Below are 15,756 nucleotides of genomic sequence, written 5' to 3' on the forward strand. Positions count from 1 at the left end.
ACAGAAACAGAAGAAAAGGAGGTGGCCATTCAAACCACAATCCTGTTCCACTGTTCAATGAGATCATGGTTGTTTAGTGACCGAACTCTATATGTCTGCATTTGTCCCTCAATACCTTTGCTGAAAAAAAGCTATCTATCTCAGATTTAAAACTAAAAGTAAATAAACTTCTTTTCTTAATCTAATATTTCCTACTCCGTTCCAGCATTGACATAATTAATTCATCCTGTCCACTTCAATCTTCTCATCCTTTGTTTATCTTCCAAACCTTTACATTAATTTGTTCACGGAATGTTTGTTCTATTGTTCATCAACATCCAAGAAGCCTTTTCTTGCCTTCATTGTATTAAATTGTATTTCCAGCAATAGTCTGGACAAAATTCTTTAAAGTTCCTTGAATATTTGTGAAGAGCAGTGTATGCAGTGGGATGCTCCACTCCAATGCAGTCTGGATAAATGGAACAAAAATTAATGAGTGCAGGTAGATTGAATCAGAATCTATTAACACATTCTCGGGCATGAGGAGCTTCCTTGACAAAGAGAGGCCTGAGACGAGGTTGGATGGAGGCATTCACAATGATGGACAGAGAATAGATAATGAAAAACTGCCCACGCTTGTAAATGAGAGGGCAGAGATTTATATTATTTGGCAAAAGAAACAAAATCAGCATGAGGGAAATCTTTTATCATGCAGTGAGTGGTCAAGGTCAACAGTGCACTGCTTGAGCCTATGGTGGAAACTAATTCAGTCGAAGCATTCAAATGGGAATTCAAAATAGAACAGCGATCAGTGAACCCCAAGACAGGCAGTTAGCAGCCTCAAGCCTATTGCAAAAGGGAAGTAAAAATCTAATGTTTCCATTATTTATATAATTCTTAAGTGGTAAAATTTATTGAATTCTAAGATATTAATTAGTACAGTGAGCAGTGGTGAGAAGGGATATTAATTTATTTAAACGATAATTAACCAAATATTAAATACATTACTTAATTCAAGCACAATGAGGTTGGGAGATGTATTTGCAGGATGTCCCTGGTTTTCCCTCCCGTGTAGCATTGTGAGTCTACCTATAGCATGTGGACAGGAGCAGTTCAAGAAGGCACCACCATTTCTCAAGGGTAACTAGGGACAGGGCAATAAATGTTGGCCAAGTCAGCATTGCTCAAATCCCACAAGTGAATAAAGAACAAGTGGGAGTTCCTGGATGCCCATGTGATCCAGGGTAAACATATCTGCCTTAGCTTGATCAGCTTCAGTTCGGAGTTTATAGGTTGGAAGGTGAACTACAGACACTGTGATGTACCCAGGAGAGGAATGTTTACTGGCCACTTTATTCAGGAAGTTTTTTCGTCTTTGTTCTTCGGACATGGGTGTCACTGACCAGACCAGCATTAATTTCCCATCGCTAATTGTTAAGTTAAATGCTGTTAAGAATCAACATAATCCTGTGGGTCTGAAGTCACATGAAGACCTGACAGTAGCTTCCTTCCTGAAAGAACATAAGTGTAGCTGATGGGTTTTTCTGCCTTCCGCAAGGACCGCTCCCTTCATCCTTCCTTGGTTCATGCCATACTCCCCGCTAAAGCCCTGGGTTCCTTCCCCTGCAACTGTAAAAGGTACAAAACCTGCCAGCACACTATCCCCCTTCACCTCCATCCAGGGCCCCAAACAGTCCTTCCAGGTGAGATAGAGGTTCACCTACCTCTCCTCCAACTGACTTTACTGTATCCGGTGCTCCCAATGTGGTCTTCTCTACATCAGTGAGCCCAAACATAAACTTGGGGAACGACTCACTGAGGTACAACACCTCATCTTTCGCCTGGGCGGCCTCCAATTTCAAATAACCCCCCTTTCTATCCACCCGACTCCCTGTCCAGCCCTTCCTCCTCCCTTCCATTCTCCTTATTAATCCTTGCAGCCACCAAACGGATTCATTCCTCTAATCAATAAAGCAGGCCGTACCCTCTACCTGTGTTTACCTATCACTACTTTACCATGCTGCCCCTCTCCCCACTCAAAACCCTCCGCCACCTTCTCTTTATCTTGAGCTCTCCTTACCCCAGCCCCAGTCCTGAAGAACAGTTACTCCTGAAATGTTGACTTCTCCACCTCCTGATGCTGTCTGCCTTGCTATGTTCTTCCCACCTCCTGTTAGTCTATTTTTCCCCAACAATTAGCCATGATTTCATGGTCATCATTAAACTCTGAATTCCAGGGCTTTATTAAATTCAAATTGCATTAACTGCCATGGGGGATTTGAACCCAGGTCTGTGGAATATTATTTGGGTGTCTGCAGTAGTGGTCTAGTAACATACCACTGGGTTGACATCTCATTGTTCGCAGGGTGCCACACCTTATTCGAATATTCTAATTAGATCTCTGGTCACAGAAACGGTGGTGTGACTGTGATTGAGACAGGTAAGGGACCGGAGGTCAGGTATACATGAGCCTCAGTCTTTGCAATGGCCAATAGGTTGAAGACTTTTTCAGCTTGTTTATGTGAGATGTTGGGAGGTGACATTGTAGCTGTACAGGACATTGGTTTGGCCACTTTTCGAATTTTGCGTGCAGTTCTTGCTTCCCTCTTTCTGGAATGATGTTGTGAAACTTGAAAAAGTTCAGGAAGGATTTATAAGGATGTTGCCAGGGTTGGGGTCAAGAGTGTGGTGCTGGAAAAGCACAGCCAGTCAGGCAGCATCTGAGGAGCAGGAGAATCAACGTTTCGGGCATAAGCCCTTCATCAGGAATCAGGGTTGGGGGGCTTGAGCTAATGGGAGTGGCTGAATAGGAGAAGTTTGTGGCAGATCCCTTTTGGGCACAGGCAATTCAGGATTGGGTGATGTGTAATGAGGCAGAGTTAATCAGGGAGCTTAAGGTGGAGGAATCCCTAGGGAGCAGTGACCATGGTATGAGAGAATTCACCCTGCAGTCTGAGAGGGAGAAGCTGGAATCAGATGTAATGGTGTTACAACTGAGTAAAGGAAACTACAAAGACATGAGGGAGGAACAAGTCAGAGTTGGTTGGAAGGGGAGCCTAGCAGGGAAAACAGTGAAGTAGCGAAGGCAGGAGTTTCTGGGGGTAATTCGAGAGGCACAACAGAAATTCCTGTCAAGAAGGAAGAAACATACTAAGGAGAGGATGAGGGACTGATAAAGGAAGTCAAGGACAGCATAAAAGCAAGAGAAAAGTCATCCAATGTGGTGAAGATTTAGTGAAAAATGAGAGGATTAGGAAGCCTTTCAAAACCAGCAGAGGATATTGCAAGAAGCAACAAGGGGGAAGAAGAAGAAATTTGAGAATAAGCTCGTTAGTAATAGAAAAATAATTGTAAGTTTTTGTTTAGATATCAGGAGGTAAGAGAGAGGCAGTAATGGAAATTGGACTGTTGGAAAATGAAGTAAGAGAAATAGTGATAGGAAACAAAGAAATGGCAGATGAACTGAATAGGTACTTTGCCTCAGTCATCATGGTGGAAGAGAGTAGCAACATACCAGAACTTCATGAGCATCAGGGGTCAAAGGTAAATGTTGTGGTCATCACTAAGGAGTAGGTGCTGGGGAAGTTGAAAGGTCTGAAGGTGGATAATTCACCTTGACCAAATGGACTACACCCCAGAGTTCTGAAGATGATAGCTGAGGAGATTGTAAGGGCATTGCTGGTGATCTTTCATGAATCATTGGAGTCAAGGAGGGTGCCAGAGGGCTGGGGAGAAAAGAGCAACTGTAACACTCCTATTTAAGAAGAGAAAGAGGCAGAACGCAGGAACCTATAGGCTGGTTAGCCTGACCTCAGTCATTAACCCTCCCCACCCCTTTCCGCTTTCCGCAAAGACTGTTCCCTCCGTGACTACCTGGTCAGTTCCACGCCCCCCCTACGACCCACCCTCCCACCCTGACACTTTCCCCTGCCACCGCAGGAACTGTAAAACCTGTGCCCACACCTCCTCCCTCACCTCTATCCAAGGTCCTAAAGGAGCCTTCCACATCCATCAAAGTTTTACCTGCACATCCACTAATATCATTTATTGTATCTGTTGCTCCTGATGCGGTCTCCTCTACATTGGGGAGACTGGGCGCCTCCTAGCAGAGCGCTTTAGGGAACATCTCCAAGACACCCGCACCAATCAACCACACCACCCCGTGGCCCAACATTTCAACTCCCCCTCCCACTCTGCCGAGGACATGGAAGTCCTGGGTCTCCTTCACTGCTGCTCCCTCACCACTATACGCCTGGAGGAAGAATGCCTCATCTTCCACCTCGGAACACTTCAACCCCAGGGCATCAATGTAGACTTCAACAGTTTCCTCATTTCCCCTTCCCTCACCTCATCCTAGTTTCAAACTTCCAGTTCAGCACTGTCCCCATGACTTGTCCGGACTTGTCCGACCTGCCTAGCTCCTTTTCCACCTATCTACTCCACCCTCTCCTCCCTGACCTATCACCTTCACCTCCTCCCCCACTCACCCATTGTACTCTATGCTATTTTCTCCCCAACGCCATCCTTCTCTAGCTTATCTCTCCATGCTTCCGGCCCACTGCCTTTATTCCTGATGAAGGACTTTTGCCCGTAATGTCGATTTCGCTGCTCGTTGGATGCTGCCCGAACTGCTGTGCTCTTCCAGCACCACTAATCCAGAAACTGGTTTCCAGCATCTGCAATCATTGTTTTTACCTATAAGATTACATAGTCAATTTAAGCTGTATCTAGACAGATGCATGATTGGTCAGGGAGCAGAGGAATACAGATCCTTAGTAACTAGGTGGCAGGTTTAGACAGCGGATCTGGATCAGCGCAGGCTTGGTGGGCCAAAGGGCCTGTTCCTGTGCTGTAATGTTCTTTGTTCTTTGATTATTAAGGATGAGATTGTGGACAATATTGTAAAATGGGACAGAGTCAGCATGGTTTCATCTAGGGGAGATCACACCTGACAAATCTGTTAGAATTCTTTGAGAAGATAATAAGCAAGTTAAAAACAGGAGAGCCAGAGGACATGATCTATTTCAGTTTCTAGAAGGACTTTGACAAGGTGCTATATAGGAAGTTGCTAAATAACAATAAAGCCAATGGTGTTAGGGGCAAGGTACATGCATGGATAGAGGAATGGCAGAAAACAGGCATTAGATAGTAGCTGGTGACTAGTAGAATTCCACAGGGGTCTTTGTTCGGACCACAACTATTCACGTTTTCATTAACGATCTGGATGAAGGGATTGAGGGCATTGTTGCTAAGTTTTCAGATGACACAAAGATAGGTCATGCTGAGGAAGCAGGGAGGCTGCAGAAAGACTTGGACAGGCTCGGTGAGTGGGCGAAGAAGTGACAGATGGAATACAATGTGGGAAAGTATGAGGTTATGCACTTTGGTAGGAAGAGGAGGCATACACTATCTTATAAATGGGGAAAGGTTTCAGAAGTCTGAAGCATGAAGGAATTTGGGAGTCCTCATTCAGGTCTCTCTTCAGATTAACACACAAGTTCGTTTGGCAGTTAGAAAGACAAATGCAATGTTAGCATTTATTTCAAGAGGGCTCAAATACAAGAACAAGAAATGTACTGCTGAGGCTGTACAAATATCTGTTCTGACTGCTTCTGGAATATTGTGAGCAGTTTTGGTCCCATATCTAAGGAAGGATGTGCTGCAATTGTGGGTGTCTAACGGAAGGTTACAAGAATTTTCCTGGGAATGAAAAGCTAGTCATATGTGGAGCGATTGTCGACTCTGGGTCGGTACTCAATGGAGTTTAGAAGGGTGAGGGGGGAATCTCTTTGAAACTTACAGAAGGCTGAGAGGCCTGTAAAGAGCCAACATGGAGAAGGCATTTCAATTAGTAGGAGAGACTAGGACCGGAGAACGCAGCCTCAGAGTGAAGGGACAACCCTTTCGAGCTGAGATGAGGGGGAATTTCTTCAGCCAGAGTGTGGTGAATCTGTGGAACTCATTTCCACAGAAGGCTATAGAGACCAAGTCACTGAGTGTATTTGAGACAAAGACAGATAGGTTCTTGATTGATAAAAGGATCGAGGGTGATAGGGAGAAGGCAGGAGAATGGGGTTGAGAAATATGATTGAATGATAGACCAGACCTGACGGGCCAGTTCTGCTCCTAAATCTTGATGGCCTTATACTGCCAGACCTGCTGAGTTTCTCCAGCAATTCCTGTTTTTGTTGCTTTCACTCATTTGCAGGACAACTCCTTCACACATAAGATCACTCATGTATTGGATAAGAGCCATCACATTTCTCAGCACTGATGAAGGGAAATAAACTGACTTTCTTTAGGCTTGTTGTATTTTTCACTGTTTTGTTTTACATTCTGTCACAGGATGCGGGTGTTGCTGGCTAAGGCAGCATTTGTTTATTTATTAGCATTCCTAATTGGCCAGAGGGCAGTCAAGAGTCAACCACATTGCTGTGGGTCTGGAGTCACATGTAGGCCAGTCCAAGTTAGTTTCCTCCCCTAAAAGGTCTTAGTGAACCAAGTGGGGGTTCCCTCAGTGGTCACAATATTTTCATGGTCATCATTATAATCTTAACTCCAGATTATTCCCCCTTTATTGAATAGGATCTACCATGGCAGGATTTGAGCTCAGGTTCCCTGAAAATAATCTGGGATCACGAGATCAATATCATAGTCAGAATGTCACTTATGCTATTGCCACCCTGCATTGAAGAACCAAGGAAATTTAATGAATGATGTAAATATGTTCGAGGAGAAAGTGAGGTCTGCAGATGCTGGAGATCAGAGCTGAAAATGTGTTGCTGGAAAAGCGCAGCAAGTCAGGCAGCATCCAAGGAGCAGGACAATCGATGTTTTGGGCATGAGCCCTTCTTCAGGAATATGTTGGATGTAAATATATGATGTATATGTTAGATATATGATGTAAATATGTTGGATGACAAGCAGGAAGAACACAGCAAGCTAGGCAGCGTGAGGAGGTGGAGAAGTCAATGTTTCGGGTGTAACCCTTCTTCAGGACTAGGGGTGGGAGTACATATGTAAATATGTTGGAAGCAGGTCAGAAAGATTTTAATGGATTCTTACCAAGAATGGGTGGATTGCCCTATGAGGAAATGTTGGACAGTCTAGGCTTGCATCTGCTAGGGTTTGGAAAATTAAGAGACAACATGATTATACATATAAGATGCTGAACAGTCTCAATCAGGTGCATATCGAAAGGATTCGAGATTCTTGTGGGAGAATCTAGAATTAGCAGTCACTGTATTCAAGGCAAAAGTGAGGACTGGCAGATGCTAGAGATTAAAGTCAAGATTAGAGTAATGACAGAAAAGCACAGCAGGTCAGGCAGCATCTGAGGAGCAGGAGACTCGACGTTTCGAGAAAAAGCCCTTCATCACTGTATTCAAATCAGGGGTTAAGCAGGAAAATCAATGTTTCAGGCAAAAGCCCTTCATCATTCCTGATGAAGGGCTTTTGTCTGAAACATCGATTTTCCTGTTCCTCGGATGCTGCCTGACTTGATGTGCTTTTCCAGCACCACTTTAATCTAGACTCTGCTTTCCAGCATCTGTGGTCTTTGTTTTTATCAAGTCAGGGGTTACTCATTTAAGACAGAGAGGACAATGAGTTTTAGGAACTCGGAGCTCCCTTCCTTAAAAGCTGATGGAAACAGAGTCTTTGAATATTTCTTAAATCAGAGATCAATAGATTCTTCAGAGTTAACATGTCAGTTCGCATGATCCTTCCTCAGCACTACATTAACTCTGATTTCACTCCACAGATACTGCCAGACCTGCTGAGCTTTTCCAGCAATTTCTGTTTTTGTTTCTGATTTACAGCATCCGCAGATCTTTCAGTTCTGTTTTTTTAATAGATAGATTCTTGTTAGAAAAGTGGGGATGAAGTGTTTTTAGGAGTAGGCGATAGTGTAAAGAGACATCAGATCAGCAATGGCTTTATTGAATGACAGTGCAGGTCTGAGAGCTGAGAACCCCACTCCTCCTAACGAATATCTTCATGTTATCTAGAAAGGATGAATGCACAGATTTAGACATCAGGAGAATAGCGTACAATTCTGGTCACCGCATTATAGAAAGGTTGTGAAAGTACTGGTAAGGTTGCGGAGGATATTTAGGGTATGGAGGTATGGAGGGAAGGTCTTATGAGGAAAGGCTGAGGGACTTGAGGCTGTTTTTGTTAGAGAGAAGAGGGTTGAGAGTTGACTTAATAGAGACATGCAAGATAATCAAAAGGTTAGATCGGGTGGATAGGGAGAGCCTTTTCCTTGGATAGTGATGCTAGCACGAGGGAACATAGTTTTAAATTGAGGGATGATAGATATCAGACAGATGTCAGAGGTAGGTTCTTTACTCAGAGAGTGTAAGGTTTATGGAAAGCCCTGCCTGCAAAAGTAGTAGACTCACCAACTTTAAATGGTCATTGGGGAAACATATGGATGTTAATGGCATAGTGTTGGTTAGATGGGCTTCAGATTGGTTTCACAGGTTGGAGCAACATCAAAGGCCGAAGGGCCTGTACTGCGTTGTAATGTTCTATGTTCTATGAATGGAACTGGATGAATTATACATTCAGTCTGAACCAGTGCAGACATGAGGGGCTGACTGGCCTCCTTCTAAGATTCTGTTATAAATCATAGAGTAGGAGTGGATTGTTTAAACTCTCCAGCCTATTCCAACGTTCAATAAGATTGTGGTTGTTTTCTGCCTGCACTCTATTTATGTTCCCTGTGTCCTTCGATTCCCAGGGAGACCAGCCTTGAATATACTCAGCAGTGGAGCATCCACAATACTTTGGGTAGCCAATTCTAAAGATTTACAACCACTGGAATCTCATCCTCCTGGTCCTAAATCATCCATTTCAATGTGAGATTGTGCCCAGGTTTTCTTTATTCTCCAGACAGGGGAAACAACCGTTCAGTGTCTATCCTATCATGTATTTTCAGATTACCTCTCAGGCAGCCAAAGCCCAGAAGTATGGGCCTGGTGAAATCATCCTCTCATCGTAGGAAAATCCTCTAATTGCACTAACCAATCTTAGTGAACTTTTTCTGTACTGCTTCCAAGACAAGTCGAATTTGTGGTTAACCACATTGCATCATGTAGAATTTGACATGCTTAGCTGAAGCATCTGCTATACTTAAAGTGCTAGAGAACTTACCCCAAATGTAAGCAAAGAAACAGTGCTAATCTTTATAAGACACTGACTGAAACCTAACTATTCTGTACAATTCTAAGAACTGTATTTTAGCAAAGATGTCAAGACCTTGAAAATATTGCGGAGGAGATTTGCCAGAATGGTACCTGGGTTAAGGGACTCTTAAGTAGATAAACAAGCGAAGCTATGATTTTGTTTCCTTCAGAGTAGACGAAACTAAAGGAATACTGAATAGAATTGTTCAAAGTTGTATGAGGCATAAGGAGAAATGGTTTCCAGTGGGATAGAGGGTGAGGTCATGAATCAGATGGTACAAATTTGAGGCATTTAGCAACTGGGGTTTGGTTTAGCTCAGTTGGCTGGATGGTTGCCTTGCGAAGCAGTGTGATGAGCAATAGTGTGGGCTCAATTCCCATCTCTGGCTGAGGTTGCCATGAAGTAGTGTCCTTTGCAACTCTCCCCGGCCTGAGGAATGGTGGCCCTCAGGTTAAACTACCACCAGTCATCTCTATCTGTAATGAGAGAGCATCCCCCTGTGGTTTTGCAAGACTATGGAGACACAAAACAATACAATACACATTTGGCAGCCAAATGAGAGGCACGTTATGATTATGAATCGCCTGAAAAGTAGTTGGAAACTCTGTTGAAATTGGGAAGTGGGGAAAGAACTGTAGGGTTACAGCAAAGGCCTGGGGGATAGGAATACGTGAATACCACTTTCCGAAGCAAATCTAACAGAGACATGATGGATTGAATGGACTCCTTCTAAAGTCGGTGCAGCAGTAAACTTTACAGCTGCCTCTTTCCTCTGCTACTATTTCACAAGACCATGAATAAATTACAAATTCCACTGTACATGTTTTTCCAATTCCTCTATCCCTTGTTTCCCTCAGGGTGTGAAAATCTGTTGATCTCAGTCTTTAATCAACTCAACAACTAAGCTTCCAGAACTCTCTGATAGTGGAGTCCAAAGATTCACAACCTTCCAAGCCAAGACATTTCTCCACATCTCAATCCAAAAACACCGTTCCCTTTGTTCTAGACAGGAAAACAATTCCCAGCATCTAACTTGTAAGGTCCACAGAAGTTTACATGTTTCAATCAAATTGCATTTCAGTTTTCTAAACTCCGTTTGCATGGCTCATTCGACTCAACCCAACATCGGTGGTTAGCACTGCTGCCTCACAGCGCCAGGGACCTGGGTTTGATTCCTGCCTCAGGCGACTGACTGTGTGGAGTTTGCACGTTCTCCCCGTGTCTGCGTGGGTTTCCTCCGGGTGCTCCGGTTTCCTCCCACAGTCCAAAGATGTGCGGGTCAGGTGAATTGGCCATGCTAAATTGCCCGTAGTGTTAGGTAAGGGGTATATGTAGGGGTATTGGTGGGTTGCGCTTCGGCGGGTCGGTGTGGACTTGTTGGGCCGAAGGGCCTGTTTCCACACTGTAAGTAATCTAATCTAATCTAATCCTTCTCATGCCAGGAATCAATCTAACGAATCTTGATTGCAATCTTTGTCTCAGCCAGCTACATCTTTCCTTAGGCATGAAAGCCAATCTGTACGTTGTATTCCCAACAGTACTGAGCCAAGTTGAATGCGTGTCTGTTGAGTTTGGATGCTATCTGCTTGACAACATGGCGCTATACCGATGACCATGAACTCTGGCGCCGAATGTTGGTTTGAAGTTCCTCATATTCTTTATGAGGCTGGTAGACTATATTGATACTGTGCTGACATTGATTATTGACTTGGGCTGTATTGTAAAACCTTGGATAATGTAACCTTGGATTCAAGTGCACACTGGAGATGGCTGATCTTTTGATGTCAATGTATGAATCAACTGGAGGGTTTCAGATCCCCAGAAATTCTCAACACGTTTTCAACTTTCTTCATGGGCTTGTCTTATGCCTGTAAACTCCTCCAGCCCACTGGCCTAATGCTCTGCACTCGTCCAATTCTGGCGTTTTTCACATCACTGACATTTAATCCCTTCACAACTTTCAGTCGTCTTCAGCCGAAGCTTTGGAGTTTCCTATAATCTCTGTACCTCTGCATCCTTGAGATGCTCCTCAAACCTACCTGTTTAGCTGAGCTTTCGGTCATCTGCTGTTTCTACGCCTCAATATCAAAAATGCTTATTACTAAAATTCATAAGGTTTTTCGACTGATTGTGACAGAAAGGGCACTACATAAATGCAAGTTGTTGCTCATTTACAAATACAGAATATCAATAAAAGTGGAAAATTTACAGAATAATCAAGAGAAAAGAATAAAGAAGATGTAAATTTAGATTCAGAAGGCAGGTACTAGAAGGACAGGCAATACAAATTGATAATATTACTGCATGAAGCCAGCAGACAAATAACAATTTTTTGTAAATTTAAGGAATTATGTGAGATTGGGCTCTTAAAATATTAATAGGATCTCGGTGCAATTTTAACTGGGGCCTGAGTAGGGTAAGTTCTGCGCCTTTCCCTCTAGGCAGAAGCAGACCTGCAGCTGGTCTGAAGATCGAATAGACGGATTGCTAATGTCGAAATTTCTTTTCCTCAGTGGGGCCAGGAGCAACAGGAAGATTCCACCAGGGCCAAAAATGAGAGTCACAGTTTTGCCATGTTCATTCCCACCTCCAAATATTCCCCCATGACTAGACCCCCTCCCAGCCGCTCCTCTGGAACCTTGTGCTGAGCCACTTACCCAGACATTAGTCCGTTACCACAGTTCATGCATTTTTCACTGGCAAGTGGCAACTCTCTGCAGTGGCATTGCCCACCTGAAACCCACTCTAGGTTAAAATCAATTTCATTAAAGTTGAGCTAATTCAAAATCACGCTACTCAAGCAGAAGTTATTTTTATTGTTGCTCATGTTGTAACATTGCACAAATCCATCGAGGAATACAATTAAAAATAAAGCATTATAAAAATCTTATAAAGTCTAACTTTAAAATTCATTCCTATTGCAGAGTCAAAAGATTTTAATTTCTGGCACTGTGTTCTGTAACTGATTGCTTGCCAATCTTAATTTTTGTGATCTTGTTTTCTAGAAGACATTCATTTTACCCCATATTTCTAGCAGGTTATCATCTGTCATGCACACTGATCCTCCCCATCCATCTGGAAGTCTGTTGTATGTGTTTCATTAGTGTCTTAGACAGGAACTGATGGAATTTACCCAAGTAAGACAAGCTATTGCCAATGAAAGGTTGCCTTGGGACTTGAACTTGCAACCTATTAAATGGAAGTCAAGAGCTCAACTTCTTCATTTATCAAACCCCTCCCTCTCTGTTCGTTTCATCATTTTATCAGTAATTTTTTTTCAGTAGATGTGTGCTCATATCCTCCTTTATAACATGAAGATTGTATATTTAAAAATGTATCCTGCTTCCATGTTTATGTTATAATTGGTAACTAAATGGAAGAAAAATGTACCTTGGTGTAATGGTTTGATGAGGACTGAATCTGAGAATGAGTGATGATCCTGTGTTTGATTAAGGCACGTAATATTCAAACTTTGGTGCTACCTCCATACACATCAATATGACAGTAATGTGCAATAAAGTTAAAAATCTCAATTGATGGCACACTGAGTAGTGTCAGTGTGTGTGACTGACATGACATATATAGCTAGTTTGCACTTTTAAATACTGTCTTTTACTCTTAAAGTGAGCAGTAGACAAGTTCCCCTGCAAGCCACTCGCAATCCTGACATGGAAATATATCTCTGTTCCTTCACTGTCGCAGAGTCACAATCATGGAATTCCGTCAATAAGGGCAGTCAGTGTGTGTCGACCTACAGGGTGGACTGCAGCACTTCAAGAAAGCAGCTCACCACCACCTTCTCAATGGCAACTAGAGACGGGCGATAAATGCTGGCTAGACAGGGATACTCATGTCTCACGAGAAAATTACAAAAATAGTACAATAGCAGCTGGCAACAGTCACTGAAAGGCTTTGTTGGATGGCAGAGGACTTTTATTGGAGCAGCAGAATAGAGGAAAGGTTAATACATTTCTGGAGGCAGCCTAAGTGATGGAGGTGGAGCTCAGGGGAGGGAGACATAGCCAATGAGTGCACCCTTACAACAGAATGAGAATAAATGACCATGGAACTTAATTCCTGATGTCTGGCCCTGAGGACCTGGCTGCTACTCTGAAAAAAGGCTCAATGACCTCTTTGATGTGGGTCATGCCAATTAATGTATTGTCAAAGAATGTTCTTTGGCAACATTTCCCGCTGCTCAATGCTCCAAATGCCCATCACTCACCAACAGCATTGTGCTTACCACTCAAATGCTTCAGCTCACCTTCGAGCTTGTCAATTCTCTGAGCCACCTCTTCACGTCTCCGTACTACTTCTGCTCTTCAGCAATGGCAGGCAGATCTCACAAAGATACTCGTTGATATTCCTGTTTGTAAGCCTAACTCCAGATACTTGTGTCTGGCCCATGTCCCTTAATCCCTTTGCTTATCAAAAATTGATCTCCCTCAGATTTAAGATTAACAACTGATCTGGCATCCACTGCTATTTGGAAGAGAGTTCCAAACCTCTACCACCCTTTCTGTGTAAAGGTACTTACTAACATTTCTCCTGAATCACCGTCTCCAGGGCAACTGGCGACCGGCAATAAATACTGACACAGCCATGTCCCATGAGTGAATAATAAAAAAAAGTTAATTAAATTTTAATACATGTTGAGCAGAAACAAACTAATCAAGTTGTCTATAAATATAGATAAAAATCACACAACACCAGCTTATAGTCCAACAGATTTATTTGGAAGCAGAACACTGCTCCTTCATGTGATTTTTAACTTTGTCCATCCCAGTCCAACACCGGCACCACCACATCATATAAACATGGAATAGAGCAGCAGCAGTAGGCCTTTTGGCCCTGAGTTTCTACTCCACTGTTCATTATGATCATGGTTGATTATCCAACTTAGAACCCACTCCCTGCTTTCTCCCCATACTCTTTGATCCCTTAAGCCCTAAGATCTATGTGTAACTCCTTCTTGAAAGCATTCAATGTTTTGGCTTCAACAGTTTCTTGCGGCAGAAAATTCTATAGGCTCACCACTCTCCGTACATCTTTTGTTCCTAACTCATAATTCAGCACAATATTATACAGTGAGGGTACAGTACTAATAAGTAAGATGTAGTTTTATCCCTGTGATTCCCCTTGCTGTGAATTTACTATCCTTGTTGTTCTATCAGATGAGTTTTCAGAGACTAACTAATGTTTTTTCCAATGAGAAGGAAAACACTTGTAAGAACTTAAATCAGTTCACTTTCATGCATTCTCTGGTGTGCATTGTGAAATGACTTAAAAAGCACTTGCACTTGTGTAATGCTCTGCCATATCACTCATATGCAACATGCAGTATCATTGTTTAGTTTTAACAGCAATACATGGCATTTTTAAATACATTCCCACAAACAGTAATGTGATGAATGACCTATTCATTGCTTTTTGTTCATGTTGAGTGAGGAGGAAATTTTGGCCTGGGCACTGACAGAATTTGTCATACTTAGTCCTGGGCTCACTGCTGATTCAACCTCAGTTTTTCTTTGGCAGTTTCTGTCAGTGGTGTACTGCCAGCCTCAGAGATAGGGGAAGGTGACAAGTCTCAAAGCCACCTCAGTCAGAACAGGAGCCAAAGCCATTGGTGTTACTCGGAACCATATGCTAACACTCTGGAGTGAGCCAATCCCTCAGTTTTCTACTCTTCTTCAAATAGTGGCATGAGGCCTTTAAGATCTGCCTGAAGTGCTGCTTCGCTGAAGGTTCGATGTGTGGAATGTATGGTCATTTATTACTCTCTGGTTCCTGCACTTCAGTGTTACAGCAGATTGATAAATCTGTAAACGTTGTCCCTGCTAACTCTTTTGACTGGCTCTTTGCCTTGGCATGTAATATAGCAAAGCGAAAAAGAATGTAAGGATGGAGGAAACAGCTTTCAAAAAGAAATAGAAGTGGAGTTTATTCGATTTTATATTCAACATTTAAATACAACTCACATTTAAGGAGATCTAACCATTACTGAACTTGCAGCATTGCTACTAATCTGGCTTTTAAGTATTCTTTATTGTTTTGAGCAGGGTGTCTTTAAGGTTGACGTGGCTTCAGAAAGACACGCCTGCTGATGGAAATTCAGAACGAAGTTAATACTTTAACAGACTTGGTAATACGATACATGCACCAGACAGGCCTGTTGTACTCAAGGGCCTTATTAATGATTGACCAGGCTAGTTTGTGAAAAGAACCTGGAAAGATAGACCTGTCACTAAAATTTTTCTTTGCCCGTGGGATGTGAGCATCATTGCAAAGGCCAACTTTTATTGCCTAGCCCTGACTTCCTTTGTGAAGGTAAACTACTTCCCTCTTGAACTACTCAAATCCATGATTTGGAGATGCCGGTGTTGGACTGGGGTGTACAAAGTTAAAAATCACACAACACGAGGTTATAGTCCAACAGGTTTAATTGGAAGCACACTAGCTTTCGGAGCGATGATCCTTCATCAGGTGATTGTCAGTGCAGTTGAAGAATATGGCAAATTGATCAAATGTCAATGGATTGTTACATCAGTGGAAGTAGAGAGTATTTCTGATTTGTACTTTTCAGAC

The 15,756-nt window shown here is 42.7% G+C and overlaps 1 protein-coding gene across 1 annotated transcript in view; it reads left to right on the forward strand.

Moving 5' to 3' along the window:
- The window catches only part of LOC132818217 (latent-transforming growth factor beta-binding protein 2-like), a 437,178-nt gene that overhangs the window by 11,616 nt on the left and 409,806 nt on the right, over positions 1 to 15,756 (forward strand). The window lies entirely within an intron of this gene.

This window comes from Hemiscyllium ocellatum, chromosome 8 (assembly GCF_020745735.1).
Source record: "Hemiscyllium ocellatum isolate sHemOce1 chromosome 8, sHemOce1.pat.X.cur, whole genome shotgun sequence".
In the NCBI taxonomy this organism is placed as follows: Eukaryota; Metazoa; Chordata; class Chondrichthyes; order Orectolobiformes; family Hemiscylliidae; genus Hemiscyllium; species Hemiscyllium ocellatum.